Source organism: Acartia tonsa, chromosome 11, assembly GCF_053477335.1.
Source record: "Acartia tonsa isolate MP-2025a chromosome 11, ASM5347733v1, whole genome shotgun sequence".
Classification (NCBI taxonomy): domain Eukaryota; kingdom Metazoa; phylum Arthropoda; class Copepoda; order Calanoida; family Acartiidae; genus Acartia; species Acartia tonsa.
Window position 1 is genome coordinate 772,927 of NC_137270.1, and position 12,953 is coordinate 785,879.

Below are 12,953 nucleotides of genomic sequence, written 5' to 3' on the forward strand. Positions count from 1 at the left end.
CAAGTCCATAAATATTATCCTGTTTCAAGCAGTTTCAACAAATTTACTTACAATTTTGCTTCGACTCTTATACATTTATATTCTGACTATTCATTTCTGACACTATATAAGTGTTAATGTCCGTTAGTCCTACCGTTTCAGTGCTTCGGTATTTTGGATATGTCATCCTATGATCCTTGTTATATTTAAGTTTTAGATTCCAGGGGCGCCGCCGCTAGTTGTATTTGGCATATTAACACAGAGAGCACTTTCATTGTATAAATATAAATTTTCCAAATGGTTGAAGCCTTTAAGACAAACAAATAAATTTCAGACAGACTTCAGACTTTTTGGCTAGGGATTCTAAGGGGTAAGAAAATGGATGATAAATTTATGTCATGCTGAATGATGATAAACAAAATTATCCCTTCTGTAGATTAAATATATTGTTTTAAAAGTTTGTATACTACTAGTTTGGAACCAACCAATGACGATTCAACAAATGTCCCCAAAGTTTTGGAGCTAAGGAATAATCGGTATAAAACTTTGGGTACCAGTGTAATTTACGGTCCAATGTCCCCTTCCTCCCTGAGAAAATATACTTTCCTTTTTTTTTTCTTTCTCTAAATTTACTTTGATTTAATCTTAGCACTTGAGCTCAGGGAGGGAGGGGACAATGGACTGTTTATTACTCTAGTCCCCAAAGTCTTATAAATAGTTGTCTTATTCGTTGGCTTGGGGTCTTTAATGGAATTTTGCTTGGTTGCTTTATTTAGTTAAGTGTACAAACGCTACTTTCAACCACTAATTATAATCTACAAAAGGGGTAATTTTTTGTGATATACATAAATTTATCGGTCATTGTCTTATCCTTTTATCTCCCTGAATGGAGTTAATGTAAAATATTGCTTTAGTTGGTAAATTGGAAAAAGAGTTGTAAGGTTTTATGTATTGGAGATACTCTACAAATACGTATGTATGTCTGTTAGTCTTTTAAAATAGGGGTAAAATGTTTTTTTTTATTGTTTAAAATTTACTCTGTACATTACTATGTAAGTAAAGTTTCTGAATAATATAAATGTTCGGTGTAAACGGCAGATATAGTATTAGGTTAAATTTTAAGCGATTTGAGGTTTCATAGGGTGAATTAGAGCGATTACACTCTTTTTATAGATTATAGAATAACCGTTCCTTTAATTAAATAATCTGAAAGTAAGGGGGGGGGGTATAGTTTTATTTCTATGATTAAACCCTGCAGCCTTTACTTGTATAACCCAGCGGGGCTAACCAGCACCAAACATATCCTAACCTAACCTGACCTAAGAAATAAATAAACAAATGAAAAACTAACTCCTTCTATTTTATTTTGAAATGAGTTTTGAGGGATTATCAGTGGTTAAGGTACCGAATAACCATTTGTTTTTAGCAAATTGTGTTCTTATAATTATCTTGTATTAATATAATTTGTGTTTCCGTTGAAACAGATAATATTATATATTATTCTGCAATTTCTGTTTTGGTGCAATATTTATAACTAGCGGCTACGCCCCTAGAGGCCTCTAGGGACACTTAAGTAGGGTTGATTAATTTCGATAACTCAATTATTATTTAAGAAGACAAAATAAAATATATCTGTTTTTTTTGGAGTTGACCACCCACACATTTTTAATTTTAGTTTAAAAAAGAAAAAAATCTACCCTGTAAAGGAGAATTAGCGGTTAACGAGATCCTTTGTTACTCACACACACATACAGAGATCATATTACTTTATTATAAGAATGTGTATCTGAAACAGACAATATTCTGGTTGTTCTGTTTTTGATGCAATATTTATAACTAGTGGCTACGCCCCTAGAGGCCTCTAGGGACACTTAAGGGAGGGGGGGTTGAATTCGTTAACACATTTTTTTAGTTTTTATTTCAAAGAAACAGTAATACTCAATTTTAATTTTAGTTTTAAAAAGAAAAATAATCTACCCTGTAAAGGAGAGTTAGCAGTTAACGAGATCCTTTAGTACACACAGACAGATATCCTGTTACTTTATTATAAAGATGTGTAATGTGTATCAGAAACAGACAATATTCTGGTTGTTCTGTTTTTGATGCAATATTTATAATTTACAACAGTCGGACTTATATTCGCCTTGATAATAAGATATTCTGGCATCCTAAAAGATAAGACAATGGACGATAAATTGATATACATCTCTATTGATGGCTAACAAATTTACCCCTCCAGTAGATTAATATTATTTGTTGGAAAGTTTTGACTCTATTCGTTTAGAACTCTAATCATAATTTAATTGTATACTCAACCAACGAATGAGTTAATGTGGTTTTAAAACATTGGGTCCCAGTCCAATATCACTTTTTTCCAGTCAAGCAAAACTAGTTTTCATCTTATTATTTTTTATTTTAATACCGCGGAAAGCTGTCTATAAAGTATAAAGATGAAACATTATAAGATTATCTTATGATTTTTATTTAAATATTCGTTGAAAATTGCTATACATAATTTTTCAGTATGACTATGTGTACCGGTTCTAATCCAGCGAACATTGATCGTTTTCGACGCCATACTGGAAAATACTTTTCTAATTAAGAAGTAGTTTTTAACATAATTTGTATGAAAAAATTGCACTTTTCCCAATAATACATTTTTCATAACTATATATGAATACAGAATCAGGGTTCTAAAGGGATAAACCAATGGATGATAAATTTATGCACACCCCCAAGCATGATACACATAATAACCCCTTCTGTTATCACAGTTAGTGGTTGAAACGTTTGTAAACTAAACTAAATCAAAGCTGAATAAAAGTCCCCAAAGTTGTTAAGCCAACAAATAAGAAAATAAAACTTTTGGCACTATTGTAATGAACAGCCGAATGTCCCCTCCCTCCCTGATACAGTTTTATAAATAATTATAATAAAAAAATAATATAACACTTTGGGGACTAGTGTAATAAACAGCCCAATGTCCCCTCCCTCCTTGATACAGAATTATAAATAATTATAATCAGACTATGTTGTATATTTATTGAAATAAATTGTGTATAAATGGATATAAAATGTATGTGGATTTATTAACATGGGAAAATTTTTAGGTTGCTAATATGGACCTCATTTATTGGTCAATTCGTTCATTCATTATCGGGGGAGGATGTAGGGTAAAGAAAGTTGAATTTTTCTTTTTTATTCTAGCCAATTGCGAGCATCACTTAATTAAAGTACATGAAAATCTGGTGCAACATCCAGGTAATAATATATCAATTTATGTCTACTTCATATGGGGAATAATTTTGTATTTTTAGTAGCAACAAGGATGACAACATCCATAAAAGCGAAGCATTGAAACGGTAGGACAAACGGACATTAACACTTGTATAGTGACAGAACTGAATAATCAGAATATAAATGAGAATAAGAGTCTAAACAAAATTGTAAGTAAATTTGTTGAAAAACTGCTTGATACAGGATAATGAACATACTTACATTTTTAGGACTTGATTACAGAGTTACTTCGCCTATAACATTATACTTTGTTGTCCCAGGAATCAACATACCAAAAATCAGATCAATCGAATAATTAGATAACATAAATCGTACTTAACTACTAAATGAATCACCATGCAAAGTTTGAAATCGTAAGGACAATTCTGACGTGCCTAAATTAACGAAAAATGCTATCCGTTCCAGACGTACGGACGATAGGACCTAATTATAGAAAAGCTTTGCTTTTAAAAATGAAATAACTCGGACAATTATGTATAATTATAAATGAAAGTAAGGATGACACCATCCATAAGTAGCGAAGCAACAAACAAATTATAAATGGACAAACTAACAAAGTGAGTTATGGAGCAGATGTTTAGTCGTCATAAATGGTTATTAATTAATATAAAATTACGAAACCTTTCCAAAAATAGATAGACTGGCAGACTGACGGACCAAGTCAATTGTTTACTAGACCTTTTTTTGTTGGTAAAGAGTATTTTTATAATATTTATATCCATTCTTATCACTTATGTAAATTCTAGCGGCTGCGCTTCTAGTATCTAGGGGCTTTATATTCGAAGTGATATGTAAAGACAGAAAAATAAACATACCAAGACTTATTTATAAAAATAAAATAATCTATAACCTTTTCAGGACCTAAAAGAAGCCATACTGTAAAGGAGAACTATATCAGTTCAGTGGCTAGCGAGATCCTTCGCTACAGATAAAAATAACGTATTACTTTAAATAATAGGATATACTATTTTTTAAACAAAGGACAAATACGATCACATATAAATTGGCTTCACTTCTACAAGTATTCTTTTTTTTTCAATTATAAAATGAAAAACCTCGCCTACATGTATAATAAAACTTTTTATTTGCTAAATTAATCAATATGAAAAATAAACCCTTTCTTTATTTGCTCAACTTTAGTTAAAACTAGTACAATTGTTTACATAAATAGAGGAGCTCTTGAAAGTGCAAAATAGTTATTAAACTCATCGTATTATAGACAGCTTTCCGCGGATATCAAAATGAAAAACCTCTTAGATTAAACCCCGTTTTGTTAGGCCCGAAGATTCGAAGGCCGTTTCTAAAAAAAACTGGTTTAAATTTTTTGTTTTTCCTTTCCTGGAAAAATATCTATAAAACGATGCTATACATAATTTTTATGTATGGCTGAGATACTGTTCTATTTAAGCAGTTATAAATCGGTTTCAAATTGAGTAGCAGTATCAAGCTTATTTTTAATTATTAATGATATATTTTAATTTGTAAGAAGCTGACCTAAAAGGAGAACCATGTCGGTCCAACCATTAGAGAGATCCTGTTAATATATTTATCTATTTCTGTTGATTTATTTGCCTTAAAAGCTATGTCATTGGATTAAAAAGATTAAACACACACAAAAATTTCCAGTTAGGCTTCGAAACTGATTAATATCCGCTGAATTAGAACCAGTCCTGTAAATTTAATTTGTAACTTATTTTTAATTAATAATAACATATCATCATATAATAGACAATTTCTCTCTAAAATTTAAATAAAGATAAATATCAGTTTTTTAGCAAGGGTCTTTGGTCTCTGGGGGCTAACAAAACTAGTTTTTATCTTACTTTTGTTTCAATTTTTATTATAGCCGCATAAAACAGTCTATAATACGATGCAATACATAACCATTCAAATTCCCTTAATTCAAGTACTTGGAACAATATTGAAAGTGTAAATTTCAAATACAAATTCCATGAACTGTATTTTAAACTTTTTTTCTATTTTATTTCGGGGAAATATAAATTCTTAGAAAAACTTGACACTTGTTTAAAATTAAATTAAATGTATAAAAGGAAAAAATGAAGTGTTTTTTTTGTTAAAGAAAGGTGTATGTCTTTTCGTCTTATGAATCTTCATAAAATACTTCAAAGGACGATAAGAAATAATTTTTGGCTTCGAAACCGATTAACATCCGCAATTTTCCACAAATATTAAAATTATACGATGCGATAAATAACTATTCCAACCAATGAGATGTGTGACCATATGTGTAATGGTCAGACAATCAGACATACAAACAATAAAAATTTATTAAACGCTTTGATTAAAAACCATAGTTCCTTATGTAAATCTAATTTCTCTCAATATCGACTTCCTTATTTTGATAAGGTATTGGTTTAGTAAGAAAAACCAGGAAGGGAGGGGACATTTAATTATAAAAAAATATAAACTCTTATTCTAATTTGTTTAGATAATATTATTAGATTTCCATTTGTTGGCTCAACATGGTAGTGTTCAAACTTTTCAACTAATATTTTTTTACGGAAGGGGTATTTTTGTTATTAATTATTGGAGATGTACATCAATCTATGGACCATTGTCTTATCCTTTAATATCCCTAAAAAAAGAACATTGTGTTTTCTAATGGATATATTATTACTTGGATGTTAAACCCGATTTTCATGTTCTCTTATAAAGTGGAACTTGAAGCTTTACACACCACACTTTTACCAAATCCCCTCCCTTCCTATTTGATGAACGAACTGACGAATAATTAGGTTTCATGTTAGCGTTCTAAATTGACGATAATATTTCCCCAGTCATAATGGATCAGTAATATTTGACATAAAATCACTTCACATAAATTCATTTCACATAAAACATTTGACATAAAGTATCATTTGACATAAACTCATTTCACATAAAGGTACATTTGACATAAAAACGTTTCACATAAACTCATTTGGCATAAAGGTACATTTGGCATAAAGATACATTTCATATAAAGGTATACTTGACATAAAGGTACATTTGACATAAAGGTACATTTGACATAAAGGTACACTTGACATAAAGGTACATTTCACATAAAGGTACCCCGAGCATGGCAACCGGTGAACAGAATCTCAGTTCTGCACCACAAGCCTCGCACGACTGAAGTTCCCATGTCTATACAGTCATATTTATATGAAAATATTTTTAGAAGATTTTTGAATTTTTTTTTGAAGATTTTCTTTTAATAATAAATAAAAATATTTTAAAATCTTTTTAAAAAAATGGAAAATCTTCAAAAAAAAATTCAAAAATCTTCTAAAAATATTTTCATATAAATATGACTGTATAGACATGGGAACTTCAGTCGTGCGAGGCTTGTGGTGCAGAACTGAGATTCTGTTCACCGGTTGCCATGCTCGGGGAAAAAAATGACAACCTTGGGTAGACTTTGAAATGTATCTTTATATGAAACGTTTTATGCCAAGTGTACCTTTATGTCAAATGTACCTTTATGCCAAGTGTACCTTTATGTCAAACGTACCTTTATGTCAAACGTACCTTTATATCATATGTACCTTTATGGCAAATGTACCTTTATGTCAAATGTTTTTATGTCAAATGTACCTTTATGTGAAGTGATTTTATGCCAAATGTTTTATGTGAAATGAATTTATGTTAAATGATATTATGTCAAATATTACTGATCCAGTCATAATATCCACATACAGTGTATATCAGAGAGAGAGTGGCGAAAATAATATGTTTATTACACTAGTCCCCAAAGTTTTATAATAACGTTTTCTTATTCGTTGCTTAACAACTTTGGGGACTTTTACTGTATTTTTATTGGTTTGTTCATTAAGTTGAGTGATTAAATGTTTCAACCACCAATATACAGTAGGGGTAAATATATGTATCGTCATTTGGGATGTACATCAACTTATCATTCATTGTCTTATCTCTTTAGATTCCTTAGTCTATATCCATATGTTTACTTTGTGAAGTATTGCCTGAAGGAATGCGGAAAACAGGCACCAGAATCATAAATATCATCACCAGGGACAATGGACGATAAATTGATGTACATCCCCAATGATGATACACATAATTATCCTTTCTGTAAACTACAATCAGTAGTTTAAACGTTTGGACACTCAACTTAATGAATCAACCATTCAAGACTCAATAAAAGTAGTAAAAGTTGTTAAATTAACAAATAAGAAAACGTTATTATAAAACTTTGAGAGCTAGTTTAAAATCAATAGTACAATTCTAACCTGTTTAAATTAACGAAAAGAGCTAACTGTCCGTGATGGACGGACTAACCCTTAATATAGATAATCTCGCTTTTTTGAACATCTACAATCTAAATACAGATTTAGAGCAATAAACAGTGCCTTATAGAATCAACTATGCATTTTAAATTCAATGATCTAATACTAAATCTAACTAAATGAGAAATAAAGTACCTGGATCTTTTTTTTTCAAGGTAGAAATATATTTAAATTGAACTTTTAAACTGTCTTTTGTTGAGTGCATTTTAAATTCAAGATTTATTGAGATTTTAGGATTACTATATAGCTTCAATTTTACTTTTTTTTATAAGGATTCCTATTAAAGAAAAACTTTTTAATGTTTTTAATTTATCTATTATAGTCAGGGAATAATATTGAGCTGCTTGTAACAATAGTCCACAAAGTTTTATATTATCGCTTTCTTTTTTGTTATCTTAACAAATTTGGGGACTTTCATTGAATTATGAATGGTTGGTTCATTAAGTTGAGTGTCTAAAGTTGAGTGTTTCAATCACTAATTGTAAACTATAGAAGGAATTATTTTGTGTTTAATAGTTCATCATCTTATCCCTTTAGATCCCTGTGTTATTGCCAATAGTTTAAAAACCTTAAAGTGATTAATTTATTTTCATCTACATTAGATCTTTTCATCAGACTAGGCTTTCCATTAAGCAATTTTTAAAAAATAAAGTTTTTATTCTCAATTGTCATATAAAGGAAAACAAACATAAATTACTAAGTAATAAAAACTATTCTTGAAAAGTTTTATTTTTTAGAATATTTTAATTATACAACCTAACACTTCATAGCAACTATTCTTTAGTAAGTAATGAATATATAAAGCTTAATTTTAATACACTAGATTTATATGTTAATTTTTATAATTTATTGATGTTATAAAATTACAGATTTCCCTTTAATGACTTTTTGCTAAAGATTTTTCTTTTCTTTGTGCTAAAAAAAAAATATTTTTCAATCAACATTACCACAGGATGAAATGGTTTGATACAATAGGATATAAAAGGATTTAATATCAGAGTAAATAGATATAGATATCATATAAAGGGATAAAACAATGGCCGATAAATTGATGTAAATCCCCAATGATTATACATAAAATAATCCCTTCTGTAAATTACAATTAGTGGTTGAAACGCTTGGATACTCAACCAATCAAAATTCCGTCAAAGATATAAAACCAACAAATAAAAAAATATTATAATAAGACCTAGGGGTATTATCCTCTTAGAATTTTTTTTTCAATTTTGAAAATTTGAGTACCCTCCCCCCCCCCCTCCCCCTCCGACAGCGAACTATAAACTCTGGCCGCAGCGCTCGGCTCCCTAGCCTTAAACCTAACCCAACCTAAAATAGTTGTTCGTCGTTGTCGAGGGGGGGGGGGTACTCAATTTTTAAAAAAAGACCTAAATCTGCGGTGTCCTGACCCTGCGAGGCTTCCCAGTACTCAAAACCACCTAACAAATTCTAGCCAATTGTTAAAAACAAACAAATTAAAAATAAGGTGGGGGGGGGGGGGGTCGGTCAGGGGTATATCTGTACACGACAAAAAGGAAATAGCTGTTTTAACTATTGAAAATATAATTAAACCTCCATTTGGTGAAGAATGTATAAAAAATAAAATTTATATGATTTGTAAAAAAAATCCCTAATCAAAATTCTTTTATAAACAATGAAAAACGTAACATTTTTTCTTTTTTATTTGTAGATAATTATTTTTTCTTTTAGCTATTATACAATTAAGGATAAAGGAACCAAAAGTAACTGAGCTCATATAAAACTTTTTGAATCAGTGTTATAAAGAGATTAGACAATGGCTGATAGATTGATGTACATACCCTATGATGAAACACAAAATTACCCCTTCTGTAGATTACAATTAGTGGTTGCAACGTTTGAACACTCGACTTAATGATCCAACCAATTAGAATTTACTTAAGTCCCCAAAGTTGTCAAGGCGACGAATAATAAAACGTTATTATAAAACTTTAGGGTCAATTGTATAAACAGCCCATTATCCCCTCTCTCTCTTTAAGTTCATAGATATAAATATAAAATTTTTTGTAGCAGAGAACTTTATTATTCACTGTGTCTGTATATCCATTGGTCGTCCATAACGCTATTGGGGATTATGCTATTTCTTAGCTGCTTTTTATAATAGACTGCTGATTTTTATGGTAAAGATACAAAAAAAGCATTAATCAATATACTTTGTCTGTCAGTTTGTTGCTCATGCTACAAAAAACAAAAATATTATTTTTTACAAAGGTGTCTTAACTTTTACTTTTTATTCATCACATACTCACTCTCTTTATATATGACAACTAAAAAACTGCTCTTTAAATAACTTTTTCCGTAGTTTCAACCATGATTTCTTTGTGCTTTGCTACTTATAGATGTTGTCATCCTTGTTACTTTTATAACAAGAATGCTACATTTATAACAGACGGTCGGAAAAAAGTAGAAAGATTGGACTTGGCAATCTTGCTAAGAAAATTCACCCTATATAAATGATGAGAAAATAAATTGTTTTAACTTTTATAAGTGTTTTCTTAAAGCGAAGCTTTTCTATGATTAGGGTTGGACCTTCTGTTCGGCCGTACATCCATCCGTCCAGAATAAAAGCATTTCTATAATTAAGTCCTAAAAATGTAAGTATGTTCCTAAATATTATCCTGTATTACAGCAGTTTTTTAAAAAAAATTTACTGAAAGTTTTATACTATATTCTGATTATTTAGTTCTGACAGTCCGTTTCTGATGTCATCCTTGTTTTTTTTCATAAAAGGATAGTTATAAAATATTCTATAAAATATCAGATAAGCTTAATCACTTAGCAATGGATGTATATATATATGGATAGCATGACAGGGTAAAATATGTTGTAGGTCCAGGAATTTTTTCTAGATGTGTTTTCTCTTGGGTGGGTGGTAATACCCTCCCCTAAAATAGTTCTAAACCTTCCCAGGACCTATAAGAAGTTACCCTTTAAAGGTGAACCATATCAGTTCAGCCGTTAGCGAGATCCGTCTGTACAAAGAAACAAACAGACAGACAAATATACATCATCTTACTTTATTAAAAGGATTATGTTTGAATATGTTAACACCGTATTAAATTGTTAAGTTTGACCCTCATTGAAAAAAAGTTTTAAAAACTTGTAAAAACTTTGAAAGCAGGGATAAGACAATGTCCGATAAATCTATGTAAATCCCTAATAATGATACCCCTTCCTAAGATTACAATTAGTGGTTGAAACGTTTGAGCACCCAACTTAATGAACCAACCAATCAAAATTTAGTAAAAGTCTCCAAAGTTGTTGAGCCAACGTAAAAGAAAACGGTATTATAAACTTTGGGGACTAGTGTAATTATCAGCCTAATGACTCCCTCCTCCCTGCTGTGAAATGTTTTGTGTGTGCTTAATTTCTCATTTTTGAACAATTTATCTTTTTTTGATGTATGATTAAAAGTAACGGAAAAGTTTTATATTACAAGGATGACAACATCCATAATAAAGTAAAAAGACGCACAAAAAATGTGGATGATTTAACGGAAATATAAATATAGAAAATACCAATACTTTTTCATAAAAAAGTATTGGTATTTTAATTATATACTGGATGAATATTGGTATAGACAAAAATTCAAGCTTTGGGCAATATATAATTTTCTTTGCTACTATTTAAGATATTTTTTAGTTGATGATTCCCTGAACCATTGAGCAGTTTAACTAGGTCCATCGGACATGCTTAATTAAAAAAGAAAAAATATTTTAGAAATGATATATCTCATAATTTCTCACTTTTTTAAAAAAGCGAAGCGTTTCTATAATTAGGGTCAGTCCGTCCGTACGTCTATCCTTTACAACTTTAATATCTGGTCTATATTTCAGTTTGTTTACTTAGGATTTTCTTGTGCTTCGCTACTAATTGATATTGTCATCTTTGTTTTATCTAGCTCAGCTATTTTTATATACTTTTTCCAGGGATCTAAAGGGATAAGACAATGACAGATTCATTTATGTACATCCCCAATGATTATTAAACAAAATTACTCCTTTCGTAATTTACTGTTAGGAGTTGAAACGTCTGAACACTCAACATAATGAACCAACCAATCAAAATTCGATATTAAAAGTTGTTGTGGCGACGAATAGGAAAACATTATTATAAAACTTTGGGGACTAGTGTAATAAACAGCCTAATGTCCCCTCCCTTCCTGACTTTTCCTTTTTGTCAGAGCTTGATATAATCGTCATTGATGTATTACGTATGTAAAATATAAATGAATATAGTATATGTGGATATATTGACAGGGGAAAATTTATCGTAAATCTAAGTTGCTACACTGTTCCTTATTTATTGGTCATATAATTTACCCAGAAGGGGGATGAAGATATCGTTACTTTAGATATAAGTCCCCAAAGTTGTTTAGCCAACGAATAAGAAAACATTATTATAAAACGTTGGGGACTAGTGTAATAAACAGCCTAATATTCCCTACCACCCTGCTTTTTTATTTTTGTCCCGGCTTGATATAATCGTCATTGATGTATTACGTATGTAAAATATATAGAGTAAGACCAAGGACAAAAATATCAGCAAAAAAAGTAATGATGAAAAACTAAAGAAAGATAATTAAAACTGTTAACATGTACCAATTAACTTAAAAGGGGTGGGGAATGTCGACCAACCTACACTATTAATTTTAGCTTTTTTTAAAATATCGAAACCTTTAAAAAATAAATGTTTAATCTTTTTAAACTTAACCGACATACAGACGAACAAGACAATGTATAGAATATATGAGCATATGTCATGGAAATCTTAACTAAAAGTTTCAGATGTCTATCCTCAGTAGAATCCGAAAAATGAAAGCGTCACGTACTGACTGACAGACGAACGGACATACAAAGTTGATTATAGAGTAGGTGCGCTACTCAACAATGTGTTTACCCACTTGTTGGTTGACTGTCAATTAATAAAGATACTCTACAAACAAACAGTATATATACCTTTATAGTCCTATATATATCAGGAAGGTAGGGGACATTGGGCCGTTTATTACACTAGTCCCCAAAGATTTATGATAACATTTTCTTATTCGTTGGTCTAACAATTGTTGGTTCATTCAGTTGAGTGTCCAAACGTTTCAACCACTAATGGTCATCTACAGAAGGGATAATTTTGTGTATCAACATTTGAAAATATACTTTAATTTATCAGCCATTGTCTTATCCCTTTATATCCCTGCCTATATATATACATTAAAAATAGAAAAAAATACTCTGTCAAAACAATACTTTTACTTTCAGGAAGCTAAAATAATTGGTAATTTCTTATATAGAATTATTTTACTAATAATTGATACATATACGTAATCAAATTCAA